The sequence below is a fragment of the Lathyrus oleraceus genome, chromosome 6, assembly GCF_024323335.1.
Source record: "Lathyrus oleraceus cultivar Zhongwan6 chromosome 6, CAAS_Psat_ZW6_1.0, whole genome shotgun sequence".
Lineage (NCBI taxonomy): Eukaryota > Viridiplantae > Streptophyta > Magnoliopsida > Fabales > Fabaceae > Lathyrus > Lathyrus oleraceus.
Genome location: NC_066584.1, coordinates 34,647,112 through 34,655,559, shown reverse-complemented (window position 1 = coordinate 34,655,559; position 8,448 = coordinate 34,647,112).

Here is an 8,448-nt window from a genome sequence, read left to right as displayed (position 1 = left end):
ATGAGGCTACAAAGTGAAAACTATTTGCATTAACACTAATAGGATTCATCAGGACCTGATTCAAAGCTCTTCCAAATGGAAGCATTGAGTCATGGACCGATCTAGACAAGAGCTTCACTACTCATTTCACATCCCAGAAGAGACAATCATTGACCATAGGTTCCCTCGGCGGGATAACACATGGGAAGAAAGAGAGTTTTTGCTCGTACATTGACTGTTTCATGTAAGTAGTTGTGGAATTAGAATGAGCTGAACATGGCCTTAAGTGTTGGATCTTTGAGAACATCCTATTACAGGATAGTTCCTTCAGGAAAAAATTAGAGCACATAAAATCTTGTAGTGTGAAAGAACAGCTAAATAGAGAGCATCCTTTCATTAATCTGAAGGAGAAACTTAACGGTTGTTTCGATAACCCAGCCATAGTAGATGCAGGTTCCGACTAAACATCCAAGAAAGATTCTAACAGGCAGGGAGATGAATTTGACCATAGAAAGTGCGGCAAGAGGGATAGATAAGAATATCCAAATAACAAGTCCTCATCCACGATTGTGGATTTCATGACTAATGGTGAAAGGACCAATGACAAAGATGAATGAGTAAGTAAAGGGAAGCACCAATACACTGCGACCATCATAGGGGAGCACCCTAGGCGTACATCCTATCAAAGGGGGCCATTAATAGGAATATTTATGAATTAATGTCCGTCTATAAGAAAGACGAAAGCTCCTAGAGGCCAATACTTTTGGTACTTGTATCGGATTATGTATGAATAATAAAAGGTTTTTTCTTTATTATGTTTGTCTAATAAAGTCCCTAGAATAGCTAGTCCGTTTAATGTATCAAGTGTGACTTAATCATGAGATCACATTAAACATAAGGATATTATTCTTAAAATATTCGTAGTCGAGCTTTATTGTGAAGTGGGATAACATTAAAGCACTAAGACTATTATATATATAGACTGATGATCACATCTCATGGATCATGGATAAGGAGTTATCAAGTCTTAAACATAACTATGAATATTAAGAGTAATATTTATACTGGATTGACCCACTATGAGAATACTATATAGAATGTTATGCAAAGTGTCATAAGTTATTCTCATGGTGATAAAGGTATGTACCACCCTTCGACCTGAAACCACTATGGACCCTAGATGTAGAGTTGTGTGCCTTATTGCTGATCAAACATTGTCCATAACTAGATGACCATAAAGACAGTTGATGGGTACTCCACGAAGCATGCTAAGGGACATGAGTGACCTAGATGGAATTTGCCCATCCTGCGTAACAGGATAAATGTCTATGGGCCCAATATTGAACCGGACAAGGATGACACGGCCTATGCCTTGTGTTCAATATAGACATAAGGGTAAAAGGGTAATTGTACACATAAGTATTATCACAGAAGGATTTGTCATATCACATGACATTTTCGTGTCTTGGGTAGCAGTGATGTGTTGCTAGATACCGCTCACTGTTTATCATGTTAAATACGTGATTTAATATAATTGCCAATGCCGCGAAAACCTACAGGGTCACACACAAAAGGATGGATTGATGAGAGATAGAGTAACTAAGGCATACCGTAATGTACGGTGCCCTTAAGTGAATTGTAGAACATCGTAAGGTACAATGTACTTAAGTAGAATACGAAATATGGTAAGGTACCACGCGCTTAAGTGATTTGGGCATATTATAAGATATGGGCCACATACACTTGAGTGGCCTTTTTTTAGCTTGCAGCCCACACAAGTGGTTCTATAAATAGAACCCTTGTGTAGAAGCATTTGTGCAGGTGCAATTTCGTTTCTCTCTCTCTCTCTCTCTCTCTCTCTCTCTCTCTCTCTCTCTCTCACTCAAAGCCTTCATTCGTAGCAGCTAGCAAAGGTTACAATCGCCACAAGAGGTAACAATTCTATCACTAATCAAGCCCATTCGTAAGGATCACTAAAGGAGAATTTTTAAATTCTGCTGCGTTTTGGATCACTCTTCTCCTTCAAAAATTAGAGCACATAAAAATCCTTAGTATGAAAGAACTGCTAAATAGAGAGCGTCCTTTCATTAATCTGAAGGAGAAACTTAACAGTTGTTTCGATAACCCAGTCATAGTAGATGCATGTTCCGACTAAACATCCAAGAAAGATTCTAACAGGCGAGGAGATGAATTTGACCATAGAAAGTGCGGCAAGAGAGATAGATAAGAATATCCAAATAATAAGTCCTCATCCACGATTGTGGATGTCGTGACTAATGGTGAAGGGACCAATGACGAAGATGAATGAGTAAGTAAAGGGAAGCACCAATACACTGCGACCATCATAGGGGAGCACCCCAGGCGTACATCCTATCAAAGGGGACCATTAATAGGAATATTTATGAATTAATGGCCGTCTATAAGAAAGACGAAAGCTCCTCAACCAAGAAACTAAATAGGAAAATGCTTGGCTTTTGTTATAATGAGAAGATTGAGGGAGCTTCAAATGATATCTTCCTTCTGGTCATAACTGTCACGTTCAACCATTTTGATGTGTCATAGATACTTGTCGATGGTGTAAAATCTTACGACAAAATTTATTTAGAGTTGTTTGAAAAAATGAGCCTTAAGAAGCATAATGTATGGCCATATGAAGGGTCACACTTGCAAGCATTCAAGGTCATGACCACTCGCTTGTGGTGATACTTTGATCTAATGATATATGTGAGGGAAGGAAGAGATTTCAGGATCATGGACTCTCAGTTCCTTGTAGTCCCTTGTAAGAGTGTCAACAACAACATCTTCGACAAACCTTTCGCGCCGATCCTTGATGTCGTGGCCTCACCGGTCCATATAAAAATCAAAATTTACAACCTTCACGATAAGCTGGTCATGATTAATGTTAAGCTTGAGGGAGCTAAAAGGATCTACCAGGTACTTTAGCAAGACCAAGGGGAGTTCAAAGCCATGGAGATCAATATAGCTTCTCTCACTGGCCAATTGAGGAGCCTAAACATGCGGACTCCTAGTAATGGATAATCTAATGAGTTGTAAACCAGGGATAATAAGCGGTGGCGGAACCATTTGGTTATGTTACATCGTTATCTTTGATGTTATTTCTTAGATAACTAATTACATCATAAAGTGTACTTTTATTCTTGTGATCATGTAATGTAGAGCTACAGGCTAGGGTACGACCGAAGGGATCAAATCCCAAACAAAACCACTCGGGGGTGTTGTTATAAAATACCACAAGCGTATGACCAAAGCAATCAAAACCCCATAACGTAAAGAACATATACAAAGAAAGTGGATAAACCACTAAAAAAATTATAATAGGCTCACCCCGTCTTGGTAGCTAGCCACTCCAGAGGTCGCGGCGGGTTTGTTGCACGTCAACCTCCGACTTGGTTTCACCTAGGGGAAAGGGTAGTGATCCTTGGTTAGGCACATCCCTAGAGGCATCCAATAAAATTCAAGGGAATACCTCGTAAGTTAGAACAAAGTCTAGAGTGATTGACCCAGGATTAAATACAAACGCCTTAAATAGGTAAAAAGCAATATCACAATGTCAATTTCATTTTTACACACATATCCCAACTCAACATATTACATTAAAAAAATGAATAGGGTTAGCTAATCCCTTGGTTATACAATCCTTCCATCTTTAAGCATTTGGTCAAACCATACTTGCTCCCTTGAAGTAAGCAGAGGATAATGAAAGTGCTTTACTTGTGGCAAAACATTCTCAAATGACTATGAGGCGACTGTAAGACTAGCGATGGAAGATTCATAATTTCTGAGCCAGGTAGGAATTATCAAAACACAGGTTTTCAGGGTCTTCCTGGATGGCAGAAAAGGACACCTTTGTAGCGGACAAAGTAACATGCATATAGGCTAAGGATTTATCCTTCCTTTTCATACCTATGTCAAGAGTGTTACCTGATCAACTAATGAGCAAGGGGGATTGAGGGTATGTAAGGAATCACTTATCCCAGTAAGAGAAAGATAAGATTTTCGTACTTCATGCAAATACATATCTCGCTGAAGCGTCCGGTTATGAATACCTTCCTCCAACAACTACTTTTCCTTGCTACGCTTATCAAACAAGAAAGCATCCCAACGACTAGCCCCAATGATGGCATGAAAGGTAGAAGCGTGCCGTGTATAATATGTTAGACTCAACAACTCCTCCTCAAGATCCCTGTCGATCAAATTGGCAAGGTAAGAGCAATATTCCAATGAAGTAGACACTCGTTGTTCTTTCGGAGTATAGAGTCCTAGTCTAGCCAAGAGGACATGAGCTGGAGGAGCTAGCATGCATGATGTCCACAAAGAATCACTAAGTATACCAACACCTCTAGTATACCCTGAGCAAGTTTCCCCTTGAGAACTCGGTTGTAAAGGCTGAGACAAAACCCTCTCCATCCCTTTCAGAGGAGGAACTTCAACCGGTATTGAAGGGTGTGAAGGACCAGGAGTAGTAAGGGTGATTTAGATTCTCCGTCTAAATTGGTGGATTTCTTCCTCACTTTTAAAAAATATGCAAACAATGATTACCCAAAAGTTAAGAATATTACAATCAACCGAATCAATGGCAAAGTGGGAAAAATGTCGGAAACTCATAAAAAATGACCTTTCTCCCCTCCTTAGTTTGAGCATCCATCAATTGGAGGGGTTTTATAAGCCTTTTCAAACATTTATTTTAAGCTTCATCATGGGAAGTCACAACCCTTAACATGACCTAACTCTTTGACTAAAGCAGCAAGTCCTCCTAAGAAAAATTCCATTCCTTGTAGATGTATAATTTATTCCCTGTAAAGGTATGACCTTTGTTTTAGTACTTGTGAAACAGACCGTTACACTTATCTTTCACCCTGGTTCTTATGGTATATAGTGTTTCATTGGCTTATTTGTGAAGAGGAACAACTAAGAAGAACTAATTTTTGAAATGCTTCAGGCTCTATGAAAATGTTTCAAAATAACGAATAACTTGCACTAGAATAATCAAGCCCCGACTCTACACCTGGTTTGCTAAACTACAATGTACTCTAAAAAGATGGAATAAAAGTAACAAACATGGTTCTCTCCTTAATATTTCACGAGTACTGGAAGAATTTAATATACGCCAAATCATAGTGTGCAGATGCGAATGGGTGATCATCACATGATTTAAAACCTCTATCTCAAAACTGTTAAAGGATAAGCAGAAAACCAAAATTGAGAAGGTGCACTTATAGAAGGGAATTTCACATTCTCCATATTCACTACAATTCCTTTTGTCTTCATCAGGGATCAACACACCCCAATACAAAGAAAGACCTACATCTATAGATGCTTTATCAAGGCTACCCTCTCAAGCAAAGATAAAAATAGTTGACGAAGCAACATGCTCAACCCAAGAAGTGGTAACATCTTTTTTTGATTTTCGACTCAAGATATGATATGGACTACTTTCTTCAATTACAAAAATATGATATGTTGTGAAAACACAAGTGACAGAGAAGCAAATGTAACGTCTCTAGAAACCGCAAAACAAACTCTTCAAAAATCACGTGGTAACTTACCAAAAAGAAATAAGCTCTATCAACACTCAAGATCACCTAAGGAAAACACTCAAGTATTTCAGTTTCCAAAGGTTATTATGAAATATACTATGAAACAACGTATGTAGTATATGGTGCATTAAAAGCACGAGTTCCCAAGAATAGTAATGCCACCTCTTGGCTTTCCATTCAAGCATGGATGCGACCGAAACTAATGGGCGAATACTACACAAGACCTTGCACTACCAATTAGAGATAATATCTTGGGGTAAATTGTTCTAGGGCGGCCAAAAGGCCCCCACGGTTGTGGCCCAGAGAAAGCAATAATTAGTCTGTGTGCTTTTAGAGTGTGAATATTACCCTGGGAAAGAGCATAGGAGAACCAGATCTAAGATATATCCAGTGTGTCTATCCATTTCACACTGGAGGGATACCAGGTAGTTATAATTGCTTCTTAAATAATAGTTTAAAGTACCCAAGAGTGTCCAAATGGTAAGATGTTTTTGAGAGATATGTAGACGCAAACTATGCGGGAAATATGGATATTATAAAATATATATCAGGTGAAAGAAGCCATTTGGTTAAAAGATATGATTACAGATAAATGAATTGCTAAAGAATGATTGAATATATATTGTGATAGCTAAAATGCATTCCATTTGGATAATTATCCAGTGTATCATGAAAGAAAAAATACATTGATATTCATTTTCACTTTAGTAGATACATGATTAATTCAAAGGAGATTTTGGTTAAGAAGGTTTCTTTATAAGACAATTAGACAAATGTGTTCACTAAGTCATTACCTAGGTCAAGATTCAAACTTGTCTTAATCTTGATCTATAAAGAAGTGTACTTGTAAAAAATACAATGAGGAGAACTTGCTCACATGTATGGATGCAAGAGGCTTTATATGTGCTGAATTTGTGAAAATAAAGAATGACCTTCCCAATCCTAAGGGTATGGTATTTATAGACTTAGCTCATGGGCCAAATTGTTGGGTGAGAAATCAATTTCATCACAATTGTTTAATTAGAGCGCGGGGATATGAAGATTGGTTGTCATATCTAGTATGAATAGGAAGGACATCTCTCCAAGTTATTACACTACTAAAAAAATGCCCTTTCACCATGGTTAGAAAAGGATATCATCACGGTTGATCCACAGTAGTAACGTAGGATGTGGTAATATGTGTCAGCTTTACCATAATGGGATGGTAACCGGAGTAAAAACCCAGTAGCATGTTACATATCACTACGGTTGTAAAAAAACAACCATAATGGGATGATACCCAGTGTCATAATTTTGAGAGATTTTCAATATTTCACCACGATTAAAAATTACAATTATAGTGAAAGGCTTAGCGTGCCATATTTCAACATGATTCTAACTATCAATTGTTGTGATATTTTCACTTGAGTTTATTATAACTTATATTGAACGTTTATTTCACAAACTTGTCAATAAAAATATTACCTTTCAATCTAATTTAGAAATTAATAATATGACAAATCAAGTTATATTAGAAGAATAAGTTACACTAATCAATGTTTTTCAAGCTTTCTAAAATTCATTATTTGTATCTCGCTCTTTGACTGTTAAAAGTTGGTTTAATGCTTATAGTTCTTCAATCAACTCTTCATTTTGTATTAGTTCATTCTACAATGTATTAATTTTGTAGAATAAACTATTAAAAAAGGAAATGTTGATCGAAGAACTATAAGCATTAAACTAAATTCTAACAATCAAAGAGCGAGATGCAGATAACGAGATAAAGAAAGCACATAAAGTATTGATTAATGTAAGTTCTTTTCTAACATATTTTAATTCTTCATATTATTATTTTCTAATTCAATTCAAATGTTATATATTCAGTGATGGGTTGGAAAAATACTCAAACTATATACCATATAATATACTCATCTTCTATGACATGTTAAGTGAACGTAATGAAAGATGCAATGAACAAGGTATATCAAAAATAAAAGAAATCAACAATAACAGAGCATTTATAAACTTACCTTAAACAATAACATACCTTAACAGCAACATACAACTTTTATAAACAACAACATGCCTTAACAACAACATACAACTTATATCAATAAAATCAAAATCATCAGCAACAACAAAATTTATCAACAAAAACATACAAATTTTATCAACAACAACATACAACTTTTATCAACAACAACCTACAACTTTTATCAACAAAATCAAAATCATCAACAACATACAACTTTTATCAAAACAAAATACCTTAAAAATAACATAAACTTTTATCAACAACAATATACCTTAACAACAACATACAACTTTTATCAACAACATCATACCTTAACAACAACATACAACTTTTATTGACAATAACATACATTGACAACAACATACAACTTTGATAAAAAATAACATATCTTAACAACAACATACAACTTTTATCAACAAAACTAAAATCATCAACATACAACTTTTATCAACAACTACATACTTTAGCAATAACATGCAATTTTATCAACAACAACATAAAACTTTTATCAACAACAAAATGGTAAGGAACCGTTCATAGGCGTGAGAGAGATGTTATGATTTTGTTTTTTAAGGCAAATGTTCTGTCCTGAATGAGATAATTTTCGCTTAAATATAGGTTATACTTTTCACTACGGTTGATAAAAACAATTGTGATGAAATGTAGGTACTATTTCACAACAGTCTCTATTTTAGATCGTGGTGAAAGGTATTTTAATTTTAATATAAATATAAGATTATAAGTGACACGCCCATTATGTAACCCCAAAAAATAAAATTTGTTGGTGTTGGGATTCGAAATCTGCAAGCCGAAACATATCACCACAATTATTAGTATAGACCGTAGTGAAAAAAATTTAATAAAAAAATGTGGGCGCCTAAATAAGAACCATTACTT